Genomic DNA, 19,473 nt, shown 5'->3' with positions numbered 1-19,473 from the left:
CATGATATCTTCAGAGCATTTCAGCCCAAAGCAGTAGGATTCTTTTCAAGTGTATGTGGAATGTTTTCTAGGAGAGACCACATGTTAGGAGACAAAATAAGTCTCAATAAATTTAAGAAGACTGAAATCATGTAGCACTTTCTCCAAGCATAATGATATGAAAGTAGAAATTAATCACAAGAAAAAAACTGAAAAACATACAAAGACGTGAAAGCTAAATAACATGTTAGAAACAGTGAATGGGCTAACAAGGAGATCAAAGAAGAAATCAAAATACCTTAAAAAATGAAAACGAGAACTCAAAAACCCAAAATTCATGGGACACAGCAAAAGTAGTCCTAAGAGGGAAATTCATAGCATTACAAGCCTATCTCAAGAAACAAGACAAATCTCAAATGAACAAGCTAATTTTACACTTAAAGGAAATAGAAAAAGAACAATAAAGCTCAAAATGGGAAGAATAATGTAATAAAGGCCAAAGCAGAATAAACAAAACAGAGTCTAAAAAAATATACAAAGATCAATAAAACCAAGAACTGAGTCTTTGAAAAGATCAATGAGATTGATAAACCCTTATATGGACTCATCAAGGAAATAAGAGAGAGGACCCAAATAAATAAAATCTGAAATGAAAGAGGAGAAGTAACAACTGACACCAAAGAAATACAAAGCATTGTGAAAAAATGTTATGAATGACTAAATGCCAATAAATTGGACAATCTGGATGAAATGGATAAACTCTGAGAAACATACAGTCTTCCAAAAGTGAGTCTGGAAAAATCATATAATCTGAATAGACTGAATACTACTAGTGAAATTGAAGCACTAATAAAAAAACTCCCAACAAACAAAAGTACTGGACTGGATGGAGTCTCAGGTGAATTTTACCAAAAAATGAAAGAACTAACACCTATGCTTCTCAAATGATTATAAAAAATTCAAGAGGAGGGAAAACTCTCAAGCTCATTTTATGAGGCCAGCATTACCCTAATTCCAAATTCAGATAAAGGCACTACAAAAAAGAAAATTATAGGCCAATTTTCATGAGACATGGAAGCTAAATAACATGTTAGAAACAGTGAATGGTTAATGAGATCAAAGATGCTAAAATCTTCACAAAATATTAGCAAACCAAATACAGCAATACCTCAAAAAGATCATACACCATGTTCAAGTGGAATTTATTCCAGAGATGGACGGTTAGTACAATGTGCACAACCTAATAAATGTTATATACCATGTAGATAAATGAAGGATAAAAACCATATGATCATGTCAACAGATGCAGAAAAAACATTTGATAAAATCCAGCACCCATTTATGATAAAAACTCTCACCAAAGTAGAAATAGAGGGAACATACCTGAATGCAATAAAGGCCATACATGACAAATGTGTAGTCAACATTATATTCAATGGGCAAAAACTACAAGGGTTGCCCTTAAGAGTAGGAATAAGACAGGGATATCTGTTTTCATCACTCTTATCAACATGGTACTGGAAGTCCAAGAGATATCAATCAGATAAAAAGAAGAAATAAAGGCATCCAAATGGGAAAGAAGGAAGTAAAACTGTCATTACTTGCAGATGACATGAAACTGTATATAGACAACTCTAAAGATTCTGTAAAAAAAACTATTAGAACACATAAATGAATTCAGTGAAGTAACAGGATACAAAATAAATACCCAGAAACAAGTTGCATTTTGATACTCTAATAATGAACTATCTCAAAGGGAAACTAAGAAAATAATCCTGACCCACACATCTGATCAAAATGGAGGCATAGGTAGACATGCTCACCTCCTTGCTCAACCACAGAGAGAATTACAACTAAATCTTAAAAGAAGTAATGCCCAGAACTGTGAGAAAATCCAGACAACCAAGGATTTAAAGAAACTGCATTCATCCAGATTTGTAGGAGGGGTGAAGACATGAAGAAGGGCAGAGAGGTGAGGAGATGCACTGTGGTGCAGAGAGGCAGTGGGGGAAGGGTGGCCCCACATTCACGTGTTGTGGATAAAAATCTGGAGGGATACCTTGAGAGCAAGCAATCCCAGCCCCAGGCCAGATGACACAGCCCAAGATTCCAGCACCCAGAAGACAAACCCCCATAACTTCTGGCTATAAAAATAAGTGGGGGTTGAGGCAGCAGAAGAAACAGCCACATTTTCAGAAAACTCTGCTTAAAGGGCCCATGCAGTCTTAGAATATATGCAAACTCAGTCACTCTGGGATTCACCCCCAGGACAATAGCTAGAAGGCCACCAGTAACATATGGGGAGTGGGCAAAGTGACTGGGCAAACCTCCAGAAGCCAGGCAACAGCACTGTCCCCTCTCTAAGCCTTCTCCCCACACAGAGCACCAAAGCAGTAAAGCAGGTTGCCCTGTCCTAGCAACCTAGGTTCTGCTCCACACAATTTACAGGTGCCTTTTCTACATTAGGCCACACTACTAAGACAGGGAGTCAAAGCAGCTCTACCTAATACACAGAAACAAACACAGAGAGGCTGCCAAATTGAGAAGATAAAGAAATATGGCCCAAATAAAAGAACAGAACAAAACTTCAGAAAAAGATCTAAACAAAATGGAGATAACCAATCTGTCAGATGCAGAGTTCAAAACACTGGTGATCAGGACGCTCAAAAAACTCATTAGGGCCCTGGCTGGTGTAGCTCAACGGATTGAGTGCGGGCTGCGAACCAAAGCATCGTAGGTTTGATTCCCAGTCAGGGCACATGCCTGGGTTGCAGGCCGTGGCCTCCAGCAACCGCACATTGATGTCTCTCTCTCTCTCTCTCTCTCTCTCTCTCTCTCTCTCTCTTTCTCCCTCTCTTCCTTCTCTAAAAATAAATAAATAAAAATAAAAATCTTAAAAAAAACCTCATTAGGTACAGCAACAACATAAAGGAAGAAATGAAGGTTATACTGAGTGAAATAAAGGAAAATCCACAGAGAACCAACAGTGAAGGGGAGGAGGCTGGGATTCAAATCAATGATTTGGAACATAAGGAGGAAATAAGTATTCAACCAGACAGCAAGAAGAAACAAGAATTAAAAAAAAAAGTGAGGAGAGAATAAGAAACCTCTGGGACATCTCCAAATGTACCAACATCTGAATCATTAGATGCTGAGAAGGAAAAAAGGAAGAGCAAGCAATTGAATACTTAGTAAAAGACAGAAAACTGTACATGAACAATTAAAATGAAGTTAAAAAAATACTTGAAAAAATAGTGAAAGAAAACTTCCCTAATTTGGTGAAGGAAATAGACATACAAAGAGTCCCAAACAAGTTAGTCCCAAAGAGGACCACACCAAGACACATCATAATCAAAATGAAAGAGGTAAAGATAAAGAGAGAATCTGAAATGCAGCAAGAGAAAGGAAGAGAGTTATCTGCAAAAGAGTTCCCATAAGACTATCAGCTGATTTCTCAAAAGAGACTTTGCAGGCAAGAAGGGACTAGCAGGAAGTATTAAAAGTGATGAAAAGCGAGGACCTACAACCTAGATCACTCTATCCAGCAAAGCTATCATTTAGAATGGAAGGGCAGATAAAGAGCTTCCCCAACTATGAACATATCTCCTGATATATCTCCTGAGGCAAAGAAACAAGAAAAAACTAAATCAGACTACATCAAACTAAAAAGTTCCCAGACAAGGTAAAGCTAAAGGAGTTCATCATTAAAGGGACTTATTTAAGAAAAAAGAAGATCAAAACTATGAACATTAATGGCAACAAATTCACAACTATCAATAACTGAACCTAAAAACACAAACTAATAAACAACCAGAACAGGAACAGAATCATAAATATGGAGATCGCTTGGAAGCTTATCAGCTGGGAAGGGAATGGGGGAAAAGGTGCAGAGATTAAAAAGCATAATTGGAAAGTACAAAATAGACAGGGTGATGTTAAGAATAGTATAGGAAGTGGAGAAGCCAAAGAACTTATATGCACAACCCATGGGCATGAACTAAGGTGGGGGTGGGGGGGATTGCTGGAGGGAACAGGGGTACTGGATGGAGGGAAGCAAAGGGGGAATAATTGGGATAACTGTAATAATACAGTCAATAAAATATATTTTAAAAAATAAAAAAATAATCCCATTCACAATTGCATCAAAAATTAAAATAAAATAAAATACCTAGAAATAAATTTAACCAAGGATGTAAAAGACCAGTACTCCTAAAATAATAAGACACTGAGAAAAGAAATTTAGGAAGGTACAAATAAATGGAAACATATAACGTGTTCATGTTAGAAAGAATTAACATCACTAAGATGTCCACATTACCCAAAGCAATCTATAGATTTAACACAATTCCTATAAGGATAACAATGGCATATTTCACAGAACTGGAACAAATATTCCAAAAATTTATATGGAACCATAAAAGATCCCAAATAGTTAAAGCAATCTTGAAAAAGAAGAACAAAGTTGGAGGAATCACACTACCTGAAATCAAACTATACTACAAGGCCATAGTAATCAAAACAACATGGTCCTGGCATAAAAAGAGACACATAGATCAATGGAACAGAATATAAAGTCCAGAAATAAATCCATGCCTTTATGGCTAATTAATATTTGGCACAGTAGGCAAGAACATACAATGGGGTAAAGATAGTCTATTCAATAGTGTTGGGAAAATTGAACAGATACTGGAACATGAAAAAAATAAAGCTAGACCACCTTCTTATACCATACACAAGAATAAACTCAAAATGGATCAAAGACTTAAATGTTAGACTTAAAATGATTAAAATCCTGTAAGAAAACATAGGTAGTAAAATCTCAGGTATTGCTCATAGAAATATTTTTTTCTGATATATCTCCTGAGGCAGAGAAACAAGAAAAAACTAAATCAGACTACATCTACTTAAAAATTTTCTGCACAGCAGAGGAAATCATCAACAAAATGAAAAGACAACACATTTGATGGGAAAACATTTATCAGTGATACATCTGATAAGGAGTTAATATTCAAAATTTAAAGAACTTATAAAACTCAACACCAAAAAACAATCCAATTAAGAAATGGACAAAAAACTTGAACAAATAGTTCTCCAAGGATGACAAACAAAGGGCCCAGAGATATATGAAAAGATGTCTCTGTATCAGCATCACTAGCCATCAGAGAGATGCAAATTAAAACCACAATGAGATACAACTTCACACCAGTGAGAATGGCCATCATAAACAAATCAACAAACAAGTGTTGGAGAGGATGTAGAGAAAAGGGAACCCTCATGCACTGTTGGTGGGAATGCAGACTGGTACAGCCACTGTGGAAAGCAGTATGGAAATACCTCAAAAAGTGAAAAATGGAGCTGCCTTATGACCTAGCAATTCCACTTCTGGGAATATAAGTGAAGAAACCCAAAACACTGATTCAAAAAAATATATGCATCCCTATGTTCATTGCAGCATTATTTATAATAGCCAAGATTTGGAAGCAGCCCAAGTGTCCATCAGTAGATGAGTAGATAAAAAAAGCTGTGGTACATTTACGTACTAGAATACTATCTGGTCATAAAAAAGAAGGAAATTTTACTTTTTGTGACAGCATGGATGGGCCTGGAGCGTATTATGCTAAGTGAAATAAGCCAGTTAGAGAAAGACCATTACCATATGATGTCACTTACCTGTGGAATCTAATGAACTTAATAAACTAACAAAACAGATTCACAGATACAGAGAACAGACTGAAAGCTGTCAGAGGGGAGACGGTTGTGGGGTTGTGTGAAAAAGGTGATGGATTAAACAAAAAAAAAATTAAAGACAAATTTAAAATTAAACGAAAAACTCATAGACACAAACAGTATGATGATTACCAGAGGAAAGGGGAGGGTGGGGGGAGGTAGAAGAGGTTGAAGAGGAGATAAATGGTGATGGAAGGAGACTTGACTTGGGGTGGTGAACACACAATACACTATGCAGATGATGTATTTCAGAACTGTACATCTGAAACCAACATAATTTTATTAACCAAGGTCACCCCAGTAATTTCAATAGAAATATATATATACCTACAAATACAAAATATATAAATTGTATTATATAATTTTATGGAAATATACAGAAATAAATGGTTAATAATATTACAGGTGTGACGGAAGAAAAGTACATGAATACAGTGACTACAACTCCAAGAGATTACACATTAGCATAATGTCAACAATCAGACCAACTAGGGAGACACTAACATTTATGAGGTTCTTCTTTAAGATTAAATTCATAATAAAGCATCTTAATGAGATGATCAAGTGATTTCTTTATGCCTCCACAGGATCACTCAGGGCTTGGAGAGAATTTATAGATCATTTAGTCTAATCTCTTTTCAAAGAGCAGGGAACTGAGGCCTGGGACTGAAGAAAATTTCCAAAGGCACATAGTCAGCCTTTTTCATTGGTATTAAATTCCTGAAGCACACAGGCACCAATATGAGGTTTACCAAATGTCTGTGTTGTACACAGCTCCTCGCTCTGGAAATGGTGTGGACTTAAGGACTTCCTTGGTAAAGTTGTAGTCACTAAATCATGTTTGAGTTTGGGCTGGCTTAAAAGCAAGGGATGAAGGCAGCCAAGGCTTGGGAGGGAGAAGCAAAAGGAGGATGTTAGAATAAAAGCGGCAGAGGGAAGCAGGCAACAAGAGAAAGCACCGTATTTTCCTGTACTCCACTGACAAAGCCACCTTGTCTATCGCTACTGGGTCATCAGTTAGTGTCACGTGAGAACTCATAAAAGATCCCTTTTCCAGGTTCTCTCTACTTTCCTAGGAAAGAATCTTACGGGATTAAATAGCAGCCTGCTGCAGTGAATAGGGCAGAAGACTGTTCTTTTTGATGGGGATCGGGAAAGACAGGGCCATTGGGAGTACACCTGGCAGGCACACAGAACAAGTAGGAAGTGGCTCAAAGGCACAGAGCTCCGGGCCCAGAGTGCAGAGAGAAGCAGGAAGCAGAAGCGGGGAGTGGTTTGGCACCTCGGCAAAGTTTACCCACTTTGCAAAGATGCCATGGCAACACCAAGGAACAAACCTGTGGAAGAAAACTCCCCAGGGTGATGATGACCAGTCTCCCTCCCTGTGCCCTTCAGGAAATGATGACCATTGGCATTGCACTGGGCACCTTCCCTCACAGCTTCCGCTCCTCGTGCACCACTGCCCACTTCTTTGGTACATTCCAGCACCATGACTATACCCGCTGCTGTTCACTTCTTTCTTTCTCTCCACAAAGGATAGACCTCACCACCCTGCCCCTGTCAACCTTCAGTCCATCTATCATCCCTTCTCTTTCAAGTTAACCAACCTCCCTTTCTGCCCTGAACCCACGTTCTTCTACTGCTTCCTTCCTCCAGTTGCCATCTATATCCTCACTCTGCAGAGTTCTGAGCCCACATGGCCTGGTTCCTTTCCCCACCATACCAGAGAAAGTTTCTCAGTCTGCGCCCAACTCAAGTGCTCAGCTCACCCGACCTCTAACTGAGCTTCCCTTCCTTGATTTCTCAGGAAACACTGTCTACACTCTTGCTGGCTTTTCTATTTTCTTTGTCAGCTCCTCTTCCTCTGTACCCACCTCTCAAATATCAGTGATCTATAAGGTTCCAAACGTGATTGTCTTCTATTACACTTTACTAGCTCTCTCTAGGTGATTTAAGCCACTTCCGTGGCTTCAACCAACAGCTGGATGCCAATGACTTCCAGAATTAAACACCTCCCCAGAGATTACAGTAGGGAGGTGGGAAGGTGGATCTGATGCTCTGGAGAAGGGTATAAAATTTCCATTTCCTTGCTGTAATCTTCACCTGGATATCCCATAGGTATTTCAAATTCAGCACATGTAAAACTACACTTACCTCCCTCTATCTCTACCCCCACATTGATCTTCTTCCTGTGGTCCCTATGTTAATTACCAGCATGAAACCCACTGAGTGGCCCAAGTTGAAAACTTGACTTTTCTCTCATCTTTGCAGCCAGTCTCCAAGTTCTCCCCCTTCTACCTCCTAAAAAGTTATTAGCTACATCCTCTCCTTTCTATATTCACAACCAGGACTTGGTCTAGGCCTTCAGAGGTAACATTATCCCTGTATCTGCCTACTCCAATCTTTTACACCACAGCCTTAGCTATTACTATAATATGCAAATCTAATTATACCACCCTCCCACCAGAGAAAATTCCAAACTTCTTAGCAAAAAACCCAAGCCTCTTCACATTCTGGCTCCCTTTCCAAAAATATGTTGCTATCCCTCACACAGAACTATTCCTCTGGTCATTTCAGAATGCTAGAGCCTTCTTTTATATACCATGCCACTTGCAAAGTTTCCTTCCACTTGAAATGCCTTCCCCTCTTTTATCCAGCTGGCCAACTTACACCTTACTGCAAGACTGTCCTCAAATGTCACCTCCTCCATGAAGCCTTCCCCCACCCAACATCCACCCTGCCATCCCTCAGGGGCCTTCCACTCCTGCCCTCATCACTGAAGAATTAACTGCCCTGTGTTGGTGATACCCTGCATTCCTGTTACTCTCCTGCAATGAGCTAATTACATCTTCGTCTCCTGCACCAGACTGCAAGTCCCCTGAAGACAGGGACTCTCACTGGTTCATCTTCACCTCCTTACACCAAGCAAGTACCTGACACAGCAGGCCTCTCATAAATATGTAATGGACAAAGGGCAGGAATTATGTGCTCCCATTTACAGAGCACTTCATATGTGTGAAGTCTTAACCCCATCATCTCATGCCGATGCCACCACAAGGAAGGGGCTAGACCCCCTTTTGCAAGTGTGAAAAAAAGTTGAAAAGGTGAAGGAATTAAGAAATGCACATTGGTAGTCACAAAAAAAGGTCATCTGGTTGTAAGCTATACAGTATAGGAAGAAAAGTCAGTAGTATTGTAGTAAGTATGTATGGTACTAGATGGGTACTTGAAGTGAGAGGGGGAAGCTTTGTAGAGTATATGGTTGTTTAACCCCTATGCTGCACACCTGAAATCAATACAAAATGATACTGAATGGAAACTGTAATTGAAAAATAAAGTTATTACAAAAAAGGAAAAGAAAATCTTAGAAAGATGAAGTAGTTTGGCCATAGTCAACAACCAGTAAATTCAGATCTGCTTTCGACTCCTGAGTTTCTGTTTTTAACCACTCTTTTCTACCACTGGATGAAAGAGATGGATAATGGGCTCTATTTCTAAAATAAAAAAAATAAAAATAAAAAAAAAACACTCCTAATCATAGGCTTGGGCCCTGTGTTAGCCCCAAATCCATTACTGCAATGGTTCTTGCACACAGCAAAACCTTGCTGATGGACTCCTGGTGGCTATTGGGGTTCCTCCCAATAAGGAGAGGGGGGCCATTTATCACAATTAGCTCCTTGGACTCTGGCTTCGGATGCACTTCCCCAGAAACATGCAGAGAAGGCTAGATTTCCCCTAAGTACCTTTAGGTTTCGGGTATTGGTGTCCATGCCCTATTCTGGGAACAGAGAATAGGATGTGAGAGATGATGGTAAGTAATGGAAGAGATTTTTAATGTGTGCTCTGGGAAAGTAGCTGCAATACTTTACAGTCACTCCTTGTGCAAGTACTCTCACCACCTAGACTGAGAGGGCCTTTCCACACTGCACCTAGAGCCTCAGGGTTAACGATGCACCATTGTCGATATAATCAGCGGTCCATCACTGAGCACATACACCCCGTTTCCCACCACACCGTATCGTATTGCATTCTGTTGTATTTTTCAGTCTCTTTTTTAAAATTGTATATATTTTCTGTTACATGTATTCTAAAATTGACCTCTTTAATTTCTCAAATTCTAATGACAATTCTGGTCCCGTATTTTCCACTAAGACCTCCACCACCACCACCACTACAACTATTCAGCAAATAATTGAAATCAATCTTGTGCTTACCCTGATTATCACACTTAGAATCTCAAGTCACAGATGATAAACTTGTCCAAGGTCAGTCAACTAATAAGAGACACACATGCACATGAGGACTACTTCCCAGTATTCTTTCCCTTTGTGCTTCTGGATGCTGTGTTGGGAACTCTTCCTCTCCATTCCCAACCCTTTTCACCTGCCAAATTCCTATTGGTCCTTTAAGGCTCAGCTCAATGATCCCCTCTTCCACGAACCTTCTCAGGTTTTCTCTTTTCTCTCTCCCACCTGGCTGGCAGGCCTGGGCTTCATCCTTCCATGTTTTTGCTAAACATGATTGTCAGCTGACTTCTCTATTTCTCCCTTACCAGGCTCTAGGCTCCTCCTGAGCAGGGTAGGGTCGGGGTCTTATCTTGGGATTCCCAGTACCAGCCCAGTGCGTGGCACACGGCACAGACCCAGCAATGCTTGCTGAAAACTCAGCAGTGACCTCACTTGTCTGATTTGGTCAAAGTCCTGGTGAATGATGTCCTCTGACTTAGCAGAAGAGATTTCTTATCATGAGCAATGCCATTTCCTCAGATTTCCATGAACTCGTTCTCTCTCACTAGGTTTTCATTGGGCCAAATAGTTGCCATTAGTTGAAGAACTAACACTTTCAGACACTGAGCTGTGTCCTTTGTGCACCTTACGCTTAGCCTGACAACACTACCAAGGAGACATCACTCTCATTTTATGGATGAAGCTGACAATCAGTTATTCTAAGGAACTGGTCTACAGCCACACAGAAGGAAGCTTAAAAGCATGCATTAAATACCCTATTATGTACAGTCATCCCTGTCCTGGAGAGATTCATTAATATTTAAAATGATTTACACACACACAGAGAGTGCATATATTTGGATGCTAAAGTGGAGAATGCAGGGTTAACTAGGATTTATGGAGGTTCAAGGTACTTCTACCACATGCATTATCCAGGATGGCAGGGAGGTAGTCTTAACTTTTTTTATCAGATAGCGATTGTAATACCTACCTACCTTAAGAGGGCTTAATATGCACCTTTGTCAAGGAAAGAGGGCACTGGCCCATTTTAGAGTGCCTTGTTGGATAGATAGTTTGGTGCAGTGTTTCCCGAAGAACATGGAAGGGCCCTGGATGTCAGGGGCACCTGAGGTGTTAACAGGAGATGGGAGAAGCCAGGCTGGGAAACCACATTTAACAAGCCCCCAAATGATTCATTCCATTGGACAGGAAAGTTTGGTAAATGCCAGGTCAGGACAATGCTCCTCAAACTTTAATGTACACATGACTCACTCTGGGATCTTGTTAAAATGCAGATTCAAATTCAGTGAGCCTGTGGGGCAGGTTGAGATTCTGCAGGTCTAGCAAGCTCCAAGGGGAAGCCGCTGTTGTTGGTCTACAGGTCACACCTGAGTGGCAGGGATGTGGAAGATCTTTCCCCATGGGAACAAATGAGCTTTGCTTCGTTTCTGGACCACAGACTGCATCCCCCATCTTCTGAAGTATTCTAGAAAGCCCAGACTCTCAATATTGGTACAAAAGCACCTAACTACTGAAAACCCAATTGGAATACCTGCCCTCTCACTAGGGGAAAAGGAGCAGCATCCTTTCAGATACAAACAGCACCTATGTTTAGCATGTGAAAGAATACTTTACTGCTACTACTTGAGTCCTAGTTACTGTGCAAAGCATTTTCTTTGTGTGTAAAAATAAACAGAAACCTCATTTAGAAAACTCTCACAGATGTCACTCAAGAACCCCACTGACCCCAATAGAAGGAGACATGCCTTGCATCTCTGATAGGAGGTGATACTAGTTTATTACCTCAGCAGCAGAAGAAAAAGAGTCTTCCTTGCCCAATAACAGTTCAGCCAATGGGAGACTGCCATAACTCAGCCAATGAAAAGTCACTATCCTTCCAACTTTCAATTTCCTCCAAGTCTATAAAGGAGAGTATTCCTCTCCTCTGTTTCTCTGGACTAACAAGTGGTTTGCCATTAGACTACATGTTCTGAATTGCAATTCTTTGCTGTTCATGAGTAAATGGGTTTTTTTCTGGAGAAAGAGCTGGCTATTTGTTAAAGGTCAACATATACTATCTCTCCTCCCAACCAGAACTCTACAGGGGGTATATTCTTGTTCTGTAGGTATGGAAAGGATGGTGTAGAGAGCTTAAGCAACTTGCTTAAGGGCACATGGCGGGTTAGCTGTTGCAGCTGGGCTTCCAACCCTGCTCCATTGGGATCCATGGCCTGTGTACCCGCTGCACATCCTCCATGCCAATAAATGTGATTGTGTATGGGGGGGGGTGGAGGAGTTCATTGGGGGAAATGTTTATCCTGTATCAGTCTTTGAGGGTAAAGCTCTGTTGAGGCAGATCCTAGGGATGGGTGAGGTTGGGAATGAAGTTAATTAATTAGTGACCTATGTTATCTAATGAATAAAAAAATGCAGATTGCAAATGGGGCCATGGATCCCATAAATCTGACCATGCAGATGGAGTAAAAATTACCCTCATGACCAGTGCACTGGTCCTACATATTGCTACCAGGGCTTATAGCTATGAAGCTCAACTGTAAAGAAGAAAAACTCTCCCTGATCCATGTGATCTATTAACACACCCGCCTTCTCCTGCATGAGGGGTCTGTAACCTTAGAGTTCATGCCCTGCCATTCATTGCACAGTGGCCACACCTCCCTGTCTCTGATAGCACTGCCTGCACCTGAAAACATGTGCTGTTTAGTCAAATGTGTGGAGATACAGCAATATTTAAGGTTTTCTCTTGGGTGACAAAATGTTCTGTATTTTTCACACAGCTGACATGTAGGGAGAAATGCTCAGAGCAAGATAAAGATGCTCAGAGAAAGCGGTCAGCTAGACACTCAGGTGTACCCCATGAGGCAGAGACAACTATAAAATGAACCGTCCAGGCATTTCCCATTGGATGTCTTCAGCATTTAATGACCTGTGGGTGAAGTATCCACAGGCCGGGTTTTTAGCCTCAGGTTTCTTCACTATTATAATTCATACTCAATAGCTTCACCGTCATTTTCTAAAGATCTTTTATCTTTAATATACGTAGTACAACTATTTACCTATACAATACAAAACGAGATATATTTAGAAAGTCATATCTCCTGCAATTAAATATATAGGCATATGATGGTCTAAAACCAGTGACAATGGAATTATTAAGGAATACAAATGGATTTTGTCCTTATGGTTTACTCTACACACGATGTTTCATAACTAAAACCTAAAGAGAAACTTGTTCAAAAACCCACTTAAAAGCATGTTTAAAAAATGTGGGTATTTTAAACAGAAGGTAAGAAGGTAAGAAACTAAGTCTGGAGCATTGATTTCAAACCAATAAGCATTCCCCATTTCACTTCCCAGCCCCCAGGAACAGTTTCGACCTCAGGAAATCTAAACCAAATGTCGACAGGAACCAATATGAGGTTTCTCTGGACACCCTTCACTGAAATGTTTGGACACGAACATGTTTGCAGTGAGTCATAATTTATAGAGCCTCAATGGCTAATGCCCTATGTACCTAGCTTCCTACATTCAATATCATTCTCAAACCAGCTGGTGCTGTATTTTCCCAGGCCCTGATCATTTCTATAAAGTTACCAGATCTCAGTTACTAAGGCTGCCACCCAGCACCCTTTCTAATGCTGATTTTTCATGCTATCTAAACACAGGGAAACCTGATTCTCTTTCTAAACTAGGACTCTCCCCAACCAGGCAGTTAACGCTAGTGAAAGGCGCAGTACTTTTAAGACCCTCCATTCTCCGCCCTCCGCACCCCCTCCCGCCCCCCGCGAGAAAAGCCGAGGGGCCTAGGGAGCACTCCAGGTAAAAGACGGTGTGAAAGATTAATGCGGAGTCGTTCTGGATAACAGCAGGCATAATAACAGGATGTGCTCGTTTCTAGAGGAAGCAGGAGCTGCAATAGCCCCGGGTCAGGAAAGGAGGCGTCAGCAACACCCAAAGGAAACGGGCGCGTCAGGGTTTGCAGAGATCTGGCCTGCTTAGGGTCTCTTGCTCCAGTCGGGTCCGAGGCTAGTGACCACCTCCCTCCTAGGGAACCAAGCTCGGGCCTCTCGGCACTAGTGGCTATAAAGAGGTACCCATCTGCTCCCTGCCACCTCCGCCAAGGATGGGCAATGGGGTGAAGAGCAAAGGCAAACACCACGCTCCGCGGCAGGTGAACTTGTCAACAAGTCAGCCCCAGTCTCAAGGACCTTGAGGTCCTGGGGCCGGAGCCGCTGCGGGGCTAGGCGTGAGAGGGTGATGTGGGCTGGCATGAGTTGGGGTGCTTGGGCGCTGGGGAGAGATGGGGGCAGAGCCCCCAACGCTTTCCTCCGGCTCCCCTAGGACTGACGCACGCTCTCTTGGCGCGCGCGTCTGCCAGACCTTCCCAGGCCCGAGGGAGCAGGCGGGGGGAGGGTAAGGGGCTTCAGAGGTTCCCGCTTGGGGATGAGCAGCAGGAGAAGGCGACCTGCCTGTCACCCGCCGCCGAATTGGCAGTCCCAGGCTGGCGCCCCGATCGCCCTGGCTGCGGGGCGATTCCCGTAACAGCCTGCAGCCCGCCCGGTGCACCCCCACCCCGGCCCCGGAGGGCAGGTACCTCGGGCCCCGGCCCCTAGGAGCCTCCCGGCGGCAGTCGGAGCGTCTCTCCAGCTCCCTCAACCGACGTCAGCGTCAGCAGAAGGCAAGGGAAAGGGGCGGGGGAGCGCAGGAACCGGTCCTTCCTGCGGTGGCGGCCGCCAGCCGGAATAGCAACCCGCGGATCCCGCGCGCGCCCCAGCGCAGCGCAGCGGCGGGGGCGAGCGGGCACCGGCAGTCGGGGCACCGCCACCGCCACCGCCCTCTCTCCCTACCTCTCCCTTTTCGAGAACCCTCCCAGCAGAACCTTGGGATCAGGATGATGGAGGGGGCTATAGCCTCACTTTGTTTCTGGCGGGTCCGGGATGGGGCGAGTGAGTCTCCCTCTCTCAACTCCCTGGGGTCTTTCATCCACTCCCACTTCCTGGGGAATCCCCTGCTCGGATCAGCCGCCCCGGAGACCCCGCCCCTGCTCTCCCGCGGGTGTTCCACGTATCCATAGCTTTTGCGTCACAATGACCTGGCCGACAGGTGGGAGCCGTAGCAAAGGGTTCCTTCCCACTGTGCCCTGTGTAGGGCAAGCTACCTGCTTCCACTATAGGTTTTTGTGGCTTTAGGGAACAGGAGATTCCATGACTTCGGTGCCAAGAAAAGTTACAGAGGCCTGTACCTGTGAATCAAGTTTGGGCTTGAAGGAAAAAGGCTGTGTGGGGGCTGGGGCGTGGGGAGTTGTATGTATATAATTTTTTCATTCTCACATAGTCACATATTTTATACTTGAGTTGTTGATGTTTATAATAATTTCACCTTCTCTTATCCTTTGTCATCAGGAAAAAAAATTCAAACCATGTGTTTAGACTACCCGGTAGTGATCACGTGAAGAACAGTGCTGGAATAGGTAATTCCCAAAATTATCTCTACTGAAAAGCAATCCCAATGTGCTATGACTCAATCCCTGGTTATGGTATACACTTGTTAACAAGTTTATTGAGTAGTCACTGATTGAAACAATTGAACAGGATGGAAGGAAAGACGGTTGTTGAATAAAGATGCAAACATCTGAAATCCGCAGCTGACGTGAATGGGCAGCTCCTTCTGTGCCCAGCATATGTGCTATATGCTTTCCATGTAGTTTTTGCAGCAACCCAACAGTGTAGATGAAATGGTTATTCCTGTTTCACAAATGAAAACACTGCCCAGAGTGCCAGAAAGGCGTTCAGCTAACAGGATACCGAGGAGAAATTTGAATTCAGGATTGTCTGAACCAAGAGATTTAGCTAATCTCAAGATAGAAATATGGCTGACCAAAATGGATAGCGAAATTGTATAGGAGAAGATGTTGTCATTTTAATAGAAAAGTAGTAAGATAGTGCAGCTCCAGAAATGTACGTAACCTTTAAAGTTGACATTATTCTTTGGATATATTCTTTGGGGATTCTGTTAATCATTGATAGGCTTGAGCCTGTCTCAGAATGGCACAAAATAAGTAGCAGAGCAAAGTCCTTAATAAATGTTTATAAATAAATAATGAAATGGTATAAAAATAGCAAATTACTGAAAACCTGAGATTCGGGAGAAATTTTGGGAGAGAAAAACATTGCTCCTATATCTGGCTTTTATAAGGCTCATTCAAACTGACCTATTAACAACACAAGCTAAATGATTTTCCTGTTTTAAGAAGGAAAAGGTGTGTGGGGGTGGGGGAGGAGCAAAACACCTAACATGAAAGAAAAAAGAAAGAAAATTTCATCTTTCCTTGTACCAGAAAGATGATTAAGATATTTGTTTTTAAATATTTGATTCCAAGAACCATTAACTTATGCATAAAATATATGAGTTTGAAAAAAATGAGATTTTTTATAAACAGAATGAAGTGCTATTTCTAACACAGTAGGTCCTCAACAAGTGTTGGTTGAATGTATCAGGTCAGTTAATTAAAACATTGAGAGAGAAATCAATCACAAAATTTCTTGACTCTGTCATGTCTTCCTTTCCACCAGTGGTGATGTACTAGTTTCAGGAAAAAGCATTAGAAACCTATTTATGAAAGACATAGAGAACAGGCTGACAGTGACCAGAGGGGAGAGGGGAGGGAATTTCAGGGGAGAATGGAACAAGTATAAAGGACACGTGGACAAAAACTAAGGGGGGTGGGGGGATGGGCTGGGATGGGAGTAAAATACAGAAAACTGTACTTGAACAATGATTAAAATAAAATTTTTTTAAAAAAGAGAGAAATAGAAAAGAAAGACAGACGTTGTGGTAGATATTTATATTCATTACCGGAGCCAGAATGGCAGGTTACGTGTTTGTTCACAAAATACGGATCAGTGGAGCACAAGCATTGGGGCAAGTGGACAAAACCGCTGATTTATATAACTAATGACTCAGGTTTCCTTTTACTTTTCCAAAGATTGAGGTGAAAGCTGGGGCTGTGGGCTCTAACAACCCGTCATAGAGGCTGAAAGTGGCTCCAAAACCGTGTCTAAAAGTGAACGGTTGTGGGACACAAACACTATCTGGTCAGCATGGCGCTGAAATTCCTGAGGCTCCCAGAGAGTTTAAGACAGAGCTTTAAATGACTTTTCATCGTTATTAATGCTGTCCTAAAATTTAGGATAATATTTGAGGGAGAAAATACTAAGTTTGTGCTCATTCTACCCAAACCACAATGAGTGCTGTTCTTCCCATTTCAAAAATCGCCCCACCGATAGCACTTCCATTCATTCCTGGGTATCAGGGGGTTGTTTCATTCTTGCAGAGCACCCGCAGGTGCTAGGGAGAACTGAAACCATTTCTAAGAAGAGAATGGCTATTGAATGTTGGGATCCGAAATTAAGAAAGAAATAATGTGTGTTTTCCAGAGTGGAACAGAATGATGAAAAAAAAAAACTTGAAAGAAAAAGATTCTTACATAGTCATTCAATGATATTCTTTTCGATGGCTTCCCAGGTTCAAGATGTGCTAATAGAACCTTATATACTAGGAAATCTATTAGGCTGTCATTATCAGATGCCCAGAATAGCAGTGGATTACATGAAATAAAGGTTCATTTTATTAAACATTAAAGAAATCGGAAAGTAGGCTCCAGAACTTGCACAGCTTCCACCAAGTCTCCAGGGTATGCCCTCTTCTTCCTTTCCACCATTCTGAGCAAAGTAATGTTGCTTAAGGGTAAATCCAGGTGAGGATGTGGAGAGATAGAAACCTGCATGCATTGCTGATGGGAATGTAAAAGGCACAGCCATTTTAGAAAATGGCCTGGAAGTTCCTCAATGATTGAACATAGAGTTACCAAATGACCCAGCAATTCCACTCCCAGGTATACACCCAAGAGGAATGAAGACCTATGTCTGCACAAAAACTTACATGTAGCAGCATTGTTCAGAATGGTCAAAAGATGGAAATAATCCAACCGTCCATCAGTGGATAAATACATAAACAAAATATAGTATGTCTCTTTACAGTAGAATATTACTGAGCCGTGACAAAGAATGAAATACTTGTACATGTTGTTACTCAGATGAACTGTGAAAACATTATGTTAAGTGAAAGAAGCCAGCCATAAAAGTTTATATGTTATATGATTCCATTCACATGAAAGTCTAGGATGGGGAATTCTATAGAGACAGAAAGTAGATTAGTAATTGTTTAGCGCAGGAGAGGAAAAGAAAATGTATATATATGTGTAAATAAATACATAAATGTCTAAATGAACATATACAATTCATTTAGTGGACTGTTGGTAGATATTTTTATGGTCTGAATACTCCTTATGTGCTCCCCCAACATGAGCAAGTAAGGCAGAATACCCTTCTTTCTCTTGGGCAGTGGATACCATGATGCAGATGAGTGCTCTGCCATCCAGACATATTTATAGTGTCCTACTGCTCCAAAATCCTTTCATCTTCTGACTCATCTTTGACAGTACTCATGCTTTTCTAGAGTATGATGCTAATGTAGAGCTTCAGTTATTATTATCATTGTGTTTAAACCAATCCACATCACTATTAAAAGTTAAAAGCTAAAAAGAAAAAGTGCTATAATATAAATGTATATCGCTTTAAAGGTCAGCTAATTAATAAGAAAAAATCACTTTTCCTTCAGAGTTTCTGGGAGATTAAAATTAGATACTCTCTAAGAATAAACTTTGAATACATTATTTTAAATATTATTGTTAAATTCTGTGATTTTTATTGATGATAGAAATGTAAAGAAAAGTTAAGCTAAATGTTATTGGCAAAATGAAGCCACTTATTTCCTGTATTGTGTGATACTTATAGAGGAGTTAGATGTACCCAAGAACATGGGCTAAGTATCTTGACCAAGTTTGGTTTAATTCTTGTAATCAGTTGTGCTCTCCACATAGCAAAACAAAACTTCTATTATACTGTCAGCAGAATTAGTTATATCTTGAGGCAAATTTGTGTGAGCATGTGAAAATAGAACAAATGTTTAATTAATAGCATTAAGTTTTGTTAATTAAGATTAACTTCCTTTCCCTTCAAAAATAAGGCTACAATGAAGAGAGAAGGCTTATTTTATGCTAAAGAGAAAGGTAATTATTTTCATTACCAAAGCAGCTTGGATTTCTGCATAAACAATGCAGTTCCACATCACTATCATCCATTGGAGCTTTTGCCATCTAGTATGATCCTGCTCTGACTAGGAACTGTGCTGGGGTTTGGGCAAACCTTAACCTAGAGTTTGTAGCTGTGTCCCGGTCTTGGCAGTCATAGGGCTCATGACCCTTTGAAGGGTCACTGTCCAGGAGATAACTAGACTTACCTGAAAGATTTGGATGGAACTCTCTAGATCTTCCTCTCTCTGTCTCTCTGTCTCTCTCTGCCTCTGTCTCCACCACAACCCCCCCTCAACCCCTGCCACACCTCTGCCGCCCTAAGAACTCAGGTGCAGATAATCAAAGTAATTCAGGGGAAGTGTGGGTCAA

At 41.4% G+C, this 19,473-nt stretch overlaps 1 protein-coding gene across 7 annotated transcripts in view; it reads right to left on the bottom strand.

Moving 5' to 3' along the window:
* ICA1 (islet cell autoantigen 1) overlaps positions 1-14,743 on the bottom strand; it is a 137,028-nt gene extending 122,285 nt beyond the window's left edge. For 5 of the 7 annotated variants that reach the window (XM_036010579.1, XM_028525446.2, XM_036010581.1 and 2 more), the window contains exon 1: positions 14,545-14,743. The gene's annotated coding sequence lies outside the window, so the exon portion shown is untranslated. The remainder of the gene's footprint in view (positions 1-14,544) is intronic. The other 2 variants (XM_028525450.2, XM_028525449.2) reach the window with 2 other exon arrangements.
* Positions 14,744-19,473: the final 4,730 nt, after the last annotated feature.

Source organism: Phyllostomus discolor, chromosome 10 (assembly GCF_004126475.2).
Source record: "Phyllostomus discolor isolate MPI-MPIP mPhyDis1 chromosome 10, mPhyDis1.pri.v3, whole genome shotgun sequence".
NCBI classification, from domain to species: domain Eukaryota; kingdom Metazoa; phylum Chordata; class Mammalia; order Chiroptera; family Phyllostomidae; genus Phyllostomus; species Phyllostomus discolor.
This window is presented reverse-complemented; position numbering and strand designations above follow the sequence as displayed.